The sequence below is a fragment of the Myotis myotis genome, unplaced genomic scaffold (assembly GCF_014108235.1).
Source record: "Myotis myotis isolate mMyoMyo1 unplaced genomic scaffold, mMyoMyo1.p scaffold_m19_p_7, whole genome shotgun sequence".
In the NCBI taxonomy this organism is placed as follows: Eukaryota; Metazoa; Chordata; class Mammalia; order Chiroptera; family Vespertilionidae; genus Myotis; species Myotis myotis.
This window is the reverse complement of record NW_023416379.1, coordinates 93,393,856-93,401,483: the sequence shown is the minus strand read 5'-3', so window position 1 is coordinate 93,401,483 and position 7,628 is coordinate 93,393,856.

Genomic DNA, 7,628 nt, shown 5'->3' with positions numbered 1-7,628 from the left:
GTGTCATAAACCAGCAGTTTGCAATCTATGATCATCAGAATCATAGCAGACCTTATTCAAAATAAAGATTCCAGATTTTGATTCAGTATATCTTGTGTGGGGCTTAGGAAATTTGCATTTTGGGAAAGCTCCCTAGGAAATAATATTGTTAGTGGGTTTGGCAAACTCTGCTGTAGGATCTAGTAATCTAAGAATATAAAGGTTTTTTTAGAGAGACAGGAAAGGTGAGGGAGAAACATCAATGTGAGAGCGACACATCACCTGCATGCCCCTCCCACTGGGGATTGAGCCTGCAGTCTGGACATGCGTCCCAACTAGGAATGGACCGGGCAACCCTTTGGTGCTTAGGACTATGCCCAACCAACTGAGCCACACTGGCCAGGGCTCATTGTCACATGTTTTTTGTTGTTGTTTTTTTTTTAGGCATATATTTTTATTTTAAAAAATGAACCATTATCTTCCTCTTTTTTCAGATTCTGAAGGTAGAAAATGATTTGCAGCCATAAGGTATCAGCATGCTTAGGTACCATTTACGTAATCTTCGAAATCAGGCTCAAATAATTCAGCATGGGGCAAAGACAGGTGCAGTCTTTTAAAGAAGGTCATAATGCCCCTTTCTCATTTTCTTTTTTTTTTTTTTTTTTTTTTAGTTTTATTGCTTAAGGTATTACAAAGGGTATTACATATGTCTCCTTTTTTCCCCCACCCTTGACAATCCCCTGGTCTCCCCCACCCCGCATTGTCACATCTTTAAAAGAAAACTTCATTCTCAGAAATTGATAGTTTATATGTCTGAATTTGTAGCTCAGGTTTGTTACTAAATTTTCTGCAGATTTAAGAGTTTGTTAGGGGAAACCTTGGCAACTGAGCTTATGTGTGAGTCAGCTTATGTCTGGTTTGGATGGCTCTGTCAGGCTGAGGGTGAAGAGAGTGTCCTTTTTTGTATACACAGATGCTCACAGATACCTATTAGGTTTTTAAAAATAGCCTTGGGTACTTAGAAACAACCCACATCTTTTTATTTATTGATTTATTTTTAATTTTTTCATTGATTTTTTTACAGAGAGGAAGGGAGAAGGATAGTCAGAAACATTGATGAGAGAGAAACACTGATCAGCTGCCTCCCAGGGGATCAAGCCCACAGCCAAGGTACATGCCCTTGACCAGAATCGGACCCGGGACCCTTCAGTCTGCAGGCCGACACTCTATCCACTGAGCCAAACCAGCTAGGGCAACCCAGGTCTTTTTAAAAGGAAGCTTTTTCCAGAGTGTGTAAGAATTTGTATAGGTGCAGTCAGTACTACTAGATATCAAGAATTGAAGAAGTGTAGATGTGGGGTAATATACTTCCTTTTCGGTGGGCAGATCCAAAGCCATGGGGAGTGCAGTTAAAGTTCTAGTTATTTCCACTCCCATGGCTCTAATGGTTTGTCAGAATGCCGGTCCCCTTGATTCCCAGCTGCCTGAGAAATGGGATCCTTGCAGAGGGCCACAGGCTAACTTGGTCCTCCTGTATGGAAAAAGTCCAGTGGTGATTGTTCCAATTACATAGATTCAGTCAGATGGTATCTTTTAGGCTCCTAGATGCGTTTGGTGAAGAGAAAAAAGCCTGGCCTGCCTTAGGTTTCTCTGACAGAAGTGTCCTAAAGGCTGGCCTGGTATATTGGTTTTTATGAAAATGTTAATAAATGTTAACTAATTGAAGTGATTTCTTTCCCTCTCAATTGAAAGCTTAAGGGTTAGACTTTTGGCACAGAATCAAATATGGCCTCTAGAATAAATTCAACAGACAAGTGCGGGAATAAAATAATCTGAATGTTATTTATTGTCCTTGCTCTTTAGAGGTTGGGGGGGGGGGGGGGGGGGAGTGGATTTCAGACTTCTAGAAACACTGCAAGAACTGTACAACGAACACATACACATTTTGACCAGAATCACCTCTTGTTAGCTGTTAGCATTTCATCTATTTGCTTTATTATTTGCTTGCTTGCTATCTTTATATGTTTTTTCTGAGCCATTCGAAAGTAAGTTACTTATACCATGCCTTTTACCATAAATACTTGAGTGTGTATTTCCTAAGAATAAGTACATCCTCTTACAAAATCATAGTTTAGTTATCAAGCTCAGAAAATAGAACCTTGATTTAATAATTTCATCTACCAGCCATATTTCATTTTTGTCCATTGATCTAACATTGTCCTTATATTCTTTTTCCTTTCCTGCATAGCAATGGTTCTCAACCTTCCTAATGCCACGACCCTTTAATACAGTTCCTCATGTTGTGGTGACCCCCAATTTCATTGTTACAAATTGAACATAATTAAAGCATAGTGATTAATCACAAAAACAATATGTAATTATATATGTGTTTTCTGATGGTCTTAGGTGAGCCCTGTGAAAGGGTCGTTCGACCCCCAAAGGGGTCGCGACTCACAGGTTGAGAACCGCTGCTGTTAGGATCCCCTCTAGAATCGTATTTTACTTAGTCTCCTTTTTCTTTTTTTAAAAATATCTTTGTATTGATTTCAGAGAGGAAGAGAGAGGGGAAGAGAAACAGAAACATCAATGATGGGAGAGAATGTTAACCAGCTTCCTCCTGCATGCCCCCCACAATGGTGATCATGCCCACAACCCGGGCATGTGCCCTGACTGGGCATCGAACTGTGACCTCGGTCTCCTTTGATCTAGAACAAACCTTCAGCCGTTCTTTGTCTTTTATGAAACTGACAATCTTGCCAACTTTTATTTAACAGAATGTTCCTCATTCCTCATTTAGATTTGCCTGATGTTTCCTCATGATTACATTCGGGTACATGTCCACAGTTGTGTCCCTGGTATATCACATCTATAGGCAGGCACAGTCACAGAGCCCTTGTTGGTGATAGTAATTTCGATCACCTAGCAAGGTGATTATCCAGTTTCTCCATACTTGTACCTTTTAAGTAATTATCTTTCCCCAGTTGCCAATTAAGAAAAGCCCATTGAGCCAGGCTGGTTTGGGCTGTGGACTGAAGGGTCCCAGGTTCAATTCCAGTCTAGGGCATATACCCGGGTTGTGGGCTCGATCCCCAGTAGGGGGCAGCTGATCAGTGATTCTCTCTCATCATTGATGTTTCTATCTCTCCCTCTCCCTTACTCTCTGAAATCAATAAAAAATATATTTAAAAAAATCCCATTGACTCAGTTCTCATTTAATGGTAAGACTTGGAACACAGCATAGGAAGCAAGATCTCAAAGCTCTCTGTGACTGCTTAATCAGCTTTCACAGTGACCCTGAGAAGCAGGTCTCCTAATCCTTACCCCCCTCTTCTTTGCTTGTATGTCACATCCTAGTACTTTTGGGGGGTGGTTGTTGAAAGAATGAAGAAATAAAAGGTAGGACAAAGAAAAGTTTTTTAACAAGACTTTTTTTTTTGAGAGAGAGAGAAGAAGGGAGTGAGAAAGAAATATCGATTTGTTGTTCCATTTATTTATACATTCATTGGTTGATTCTATGTGCCTTGACTGGGGGGTTGAACCCACAACCTTGGTGTATCGAGAGGATGCTCTAACCAACTGAGCTACCCAGTCAGGACCGGTAGAACAAAGAATTTTACCTCTATATTCAAATGCTACATTTGCCCCTTTATCCCTTTTAACTCTCAGGCCCCTGCTGGTAGAGTGAAGCCTGTAAAGAGGGACAAAAAGAAGGGTGACACAAGAGAGCCTTGAGTAGCAGACAGTACTAATTGCCCACCCCAGTATCTAGTACTATCCATAATAATGATAGTCTCTCATTTTTATCCGGATCCATGGCCAGCTATACTGAAAAGCGCATTTCCCATAGCTTGTAGCTTGGTGCGGCCATGTGACAGGAGAGAACATGCCCTCTTTCTGCCCTCTTTCCTTTTGACAGTAATCTAGATACGATGTTTGTTTAAAATGCAAGCAACATCTTGGACCATGAATTAGCAATGAAGGATGGTGTTAGGAGGAACCCAGGTCACTAATGATCAAAGAGCTACCAAGAATTGTCTCTTCTACGTGAAAGAGAAATAAACATTTTTTATTGAAGTCACGTATTATTCTGTTACATGCAGCTGAACCTAAAACTTGACTAATAAAAAAGATGCTCAGGAGGAGAGTGGTATTGATGAACTGGCCCTAGGAAAGCTTGCCTCAGGCCTGCCACTCTCATATTGATCTCAGTTTGGACACCATCCTAAGTGATGGGAACACAATAGTAAAACAAAGTTTTTCCTCTTATGAAGCTTACAGTCTAAAGGGAAAATTAGGCAGTTAACGTAACAGTGTGGTATGTGCCATGAAGGAAAATAAAACAGGTAAGGGGCATAGGAAGTGCCAGATTAGGGATGACTCGGGGAAAGACATGAGGGGGAGAGGTGGTGGAGGGCAGCCATGCTAATGTCAAATCACAACCTTTCCAAGCAGAGGGAACAGCAAGTACAAAAACCAAGTGGGAGTCTGCTTACTATATTGGAGGAACAGCAGAGGCCAGTGTAGCTCAAAACAGCTAGAGTGATGGGTGATGGATATATTTATATCTTGATAGGGATGATTTTACAGGGATATACAGAAACCTGTCTAAAAATTGTACTTAAAAAAAGTGTACTTTTTTATATGTCGATAAACTTGTTTTACAAAGTCATAGCTACCGCAAATTAGAAACTATTCTCAAGAATCGTATGTTTACCTTTTTCTTCTTCTTCCTCTTCTTAAAGGATACCTTTCAGCATTTCATATAATACTGGTTTGGTGGTGATGAACTCCTTTAGCTTTTCCTTATCTGTGAAGCTCTTTATCTGACCTTCAATTCTGAATGATAGCTTTGCTGGATAAAGTAATCTTGGTTGTAGGAAAGGTAAAGATACAAATTATGAACAACAAATATGCATCTATCAACAAGTGAACCTAAGAATCAAGTGAATAGCCCTGGCCAGTTTGGCTCAGTGGATAGAGTGTCAGTCTGCGGACTCCAGGGTCCCAGGTTCGATTCTGGTCAGGGGCGTGTACCTTGGTTGCGGGCACATCCCCAGTGGGGAGTGTGCAGGAGGCAGCTGATCGATGTTTCTCTCTCATCGAGGTTTCTAACTCTCTACTTCTCTCCCTTCCTCTCTGTAAAAATCAATAAAATATATTTTAAAAAAAAAAGAATCAAGTGAATAAATAATCTGATGAACAGAATGAACTGGTGATTATAATAGAATCAGGGACATAGAAAGGGAATGGACTGACTATTCTTGCGGGGGGAAAGGGGTGTAGGAGATGCGGGAAGAGACTGGACAAAAATCATGCACCTATGGATGAGGACAGTGGGTGGGGAGTGAGAGCGGAGGGTGGGATGGGAACTGGGAGGAGGGGAGTTATGGGGGGGAAAAAGAGGAACAAATGTAGTAATCTGAACAATAAAGATTTAATTAAAGAAGAGAATCGTATGGACAATAATAACAAATTTTTTCTACTCAACCTTTTGCTCTTGAGTTTTCTGTAAAATTATCTTTCCCTGTTTGCATAGTCTTTTTTGGGGCATTATGTATATCCTCTTGTTCCATACTTGGCACAGTATGTACAAATGAATAATAATCATGAACTAAGAGATGTGGCCATCCTGCCAAGCAGGCGAAGTACGCTTCTGGGTCTGAAAAGTGATCAGCTAGGTGTTCTTAAAATGTATGGATGATGGAATATGACTCAGCAACAAAGGAATGAACTCTTGCCCTGGCTGATGTGGCTCAGTTGGTTGAGCATCATTCCATGCACTGATTCCAGTCAGAGCACATGCCCAGGTTGCCTGCTCAGTCCCCTGTAGAGGGTGTGCAGGAGGCAGCAGATCTATGGTTCTCCTCTCTCATCGATATTTCTTTCTCTCCATCTCCCTTCCTCTCTCTAAAATCAATAAAAACATTTTGAAAAAAGGAATGAACTATTAATACAACAGTTTGGATGATCTTAAGTTTGCGGGGTGAAAAAAAAGCTAGCCTGAAAAGGTCACACTGCATACTATGTAAATGACAAAATTACTAAGATAAGGAACAAATTAGTAGTTGCCATGAGTTAGGAATGCTGTTGGAGCAGATAAGAGGCAGTTTAGCAAGAAAAAAACTTTTAGACCATAACCACACTACACCTAAACACCACAGAACAAAACTGTGGCGCTATCCCCACCCCTGCCACAAATGCCAAGTAGGGACCTTAGACTTCCACCCTTGTGAGACTAATGGAGTGCCCCAGGCCCCTGCCATCCCCATCTGGCAGGAACAAAGCATTGTCCCCTCCTGACTTGAGGTAGTGTCAGAAGAGGTTTAGTCAGGACTTTGGACTTTCACCACTCCCAGTGGTAATGATGCTGCGTATTCCTCCATGTCAGTGCAGGGCTTGTGGGGAGCAGCAACAAGGTATTCATTCTGCCACTCCTGCTAGGGAAGTAGTTGAGCCTACTGGAGACCTGGAATTCCAACAAGCAATTATGAACGTGCTCAAAACAAATGAAGAAATAGATATGAAGAAAGAGATGACATAACAATGAACCAAATGGAAAATTTGGAATCCAAAAATAAAATACTCAGTGGGTGGGCTCAACAGCAAACAATTGGTAAACAGCAAATAATCAGTGAACTTGAAGATAATAAAAATATCCAATCAAAACACAGAAAATAGGTTAAAAACAAACAACAGAGCTTCAGGGACCTGTGGGACTATTAAAAAAAAAAAAAAAAAAAAAAAAAAAGACCTAATATTCATGTTAGGAATAAAAGGAAAGAGCCAAAAAAAGGTGCTGGGACCCGGGACAAACTATGGTTGGAAACTTCCCAGATTTGTGAGAGACACTGAACCTACATGTTCAGGAAACTTAGCAAACCTCAGTTAGGATCATTTAAAATTCACGCCAAGGCTGGTCATAATTGAACTTTTGAAAAATAAAGACAAAAGTTTGAAAATAGCCAGAGAAAAATGACACCTTACTTTTTGGGGGAAATAATTTGAAGGTCAGCAGATTTCTCACCAGAAACTATGACCACCAGAATGAAATGGCAGAATAGTTTTCAAGTGCTGAAAGAAAACTATCAGTCTAGAATACTGTAGCCAATGAAGATGTGCTTTAGGAATGAATGGGAAATAGATGCTCTCTAATGGAAAACCTAGAATTTACTGCCAGCAGGTCTACCCTAATAGAATGGTGAAAAGTTCCATAAACAGAAATAAATAAATAAATAAATAAATAAATAAATAAATAAATAAATAAATAGATGGCCCTAGTTGGTTTGGCTCAGAGGTTAGAGTGTTGGCTCGCAGACTGAAGGGTCTTTGGGTTCTAGTCCTGGTCAAGGGCAGGTAACTAACTCAGTTGAAGGCTCAATCCCTGGCTCAGGTCAGGGCGCATGCAGGAGGCAACCATACCATGTGTCTCTCTCACATCAATGTTTCTTTTTCTCTCTCCCACGTTCCTCCCTTCCACTCTCTAAAAATCAATGGAAAAATATCCTTGGGTGAGGATTAAAAATAAAATGAATGAATGGCTCATAACCTCAAGAGGGGAAGAATGAGTCCTGGCTGGATAGCTCAACTGGGTAGAACATTGTCCTGATACACCAAGGTTGTGGGTTCAATCCCTGGTCAAGAATTAACCA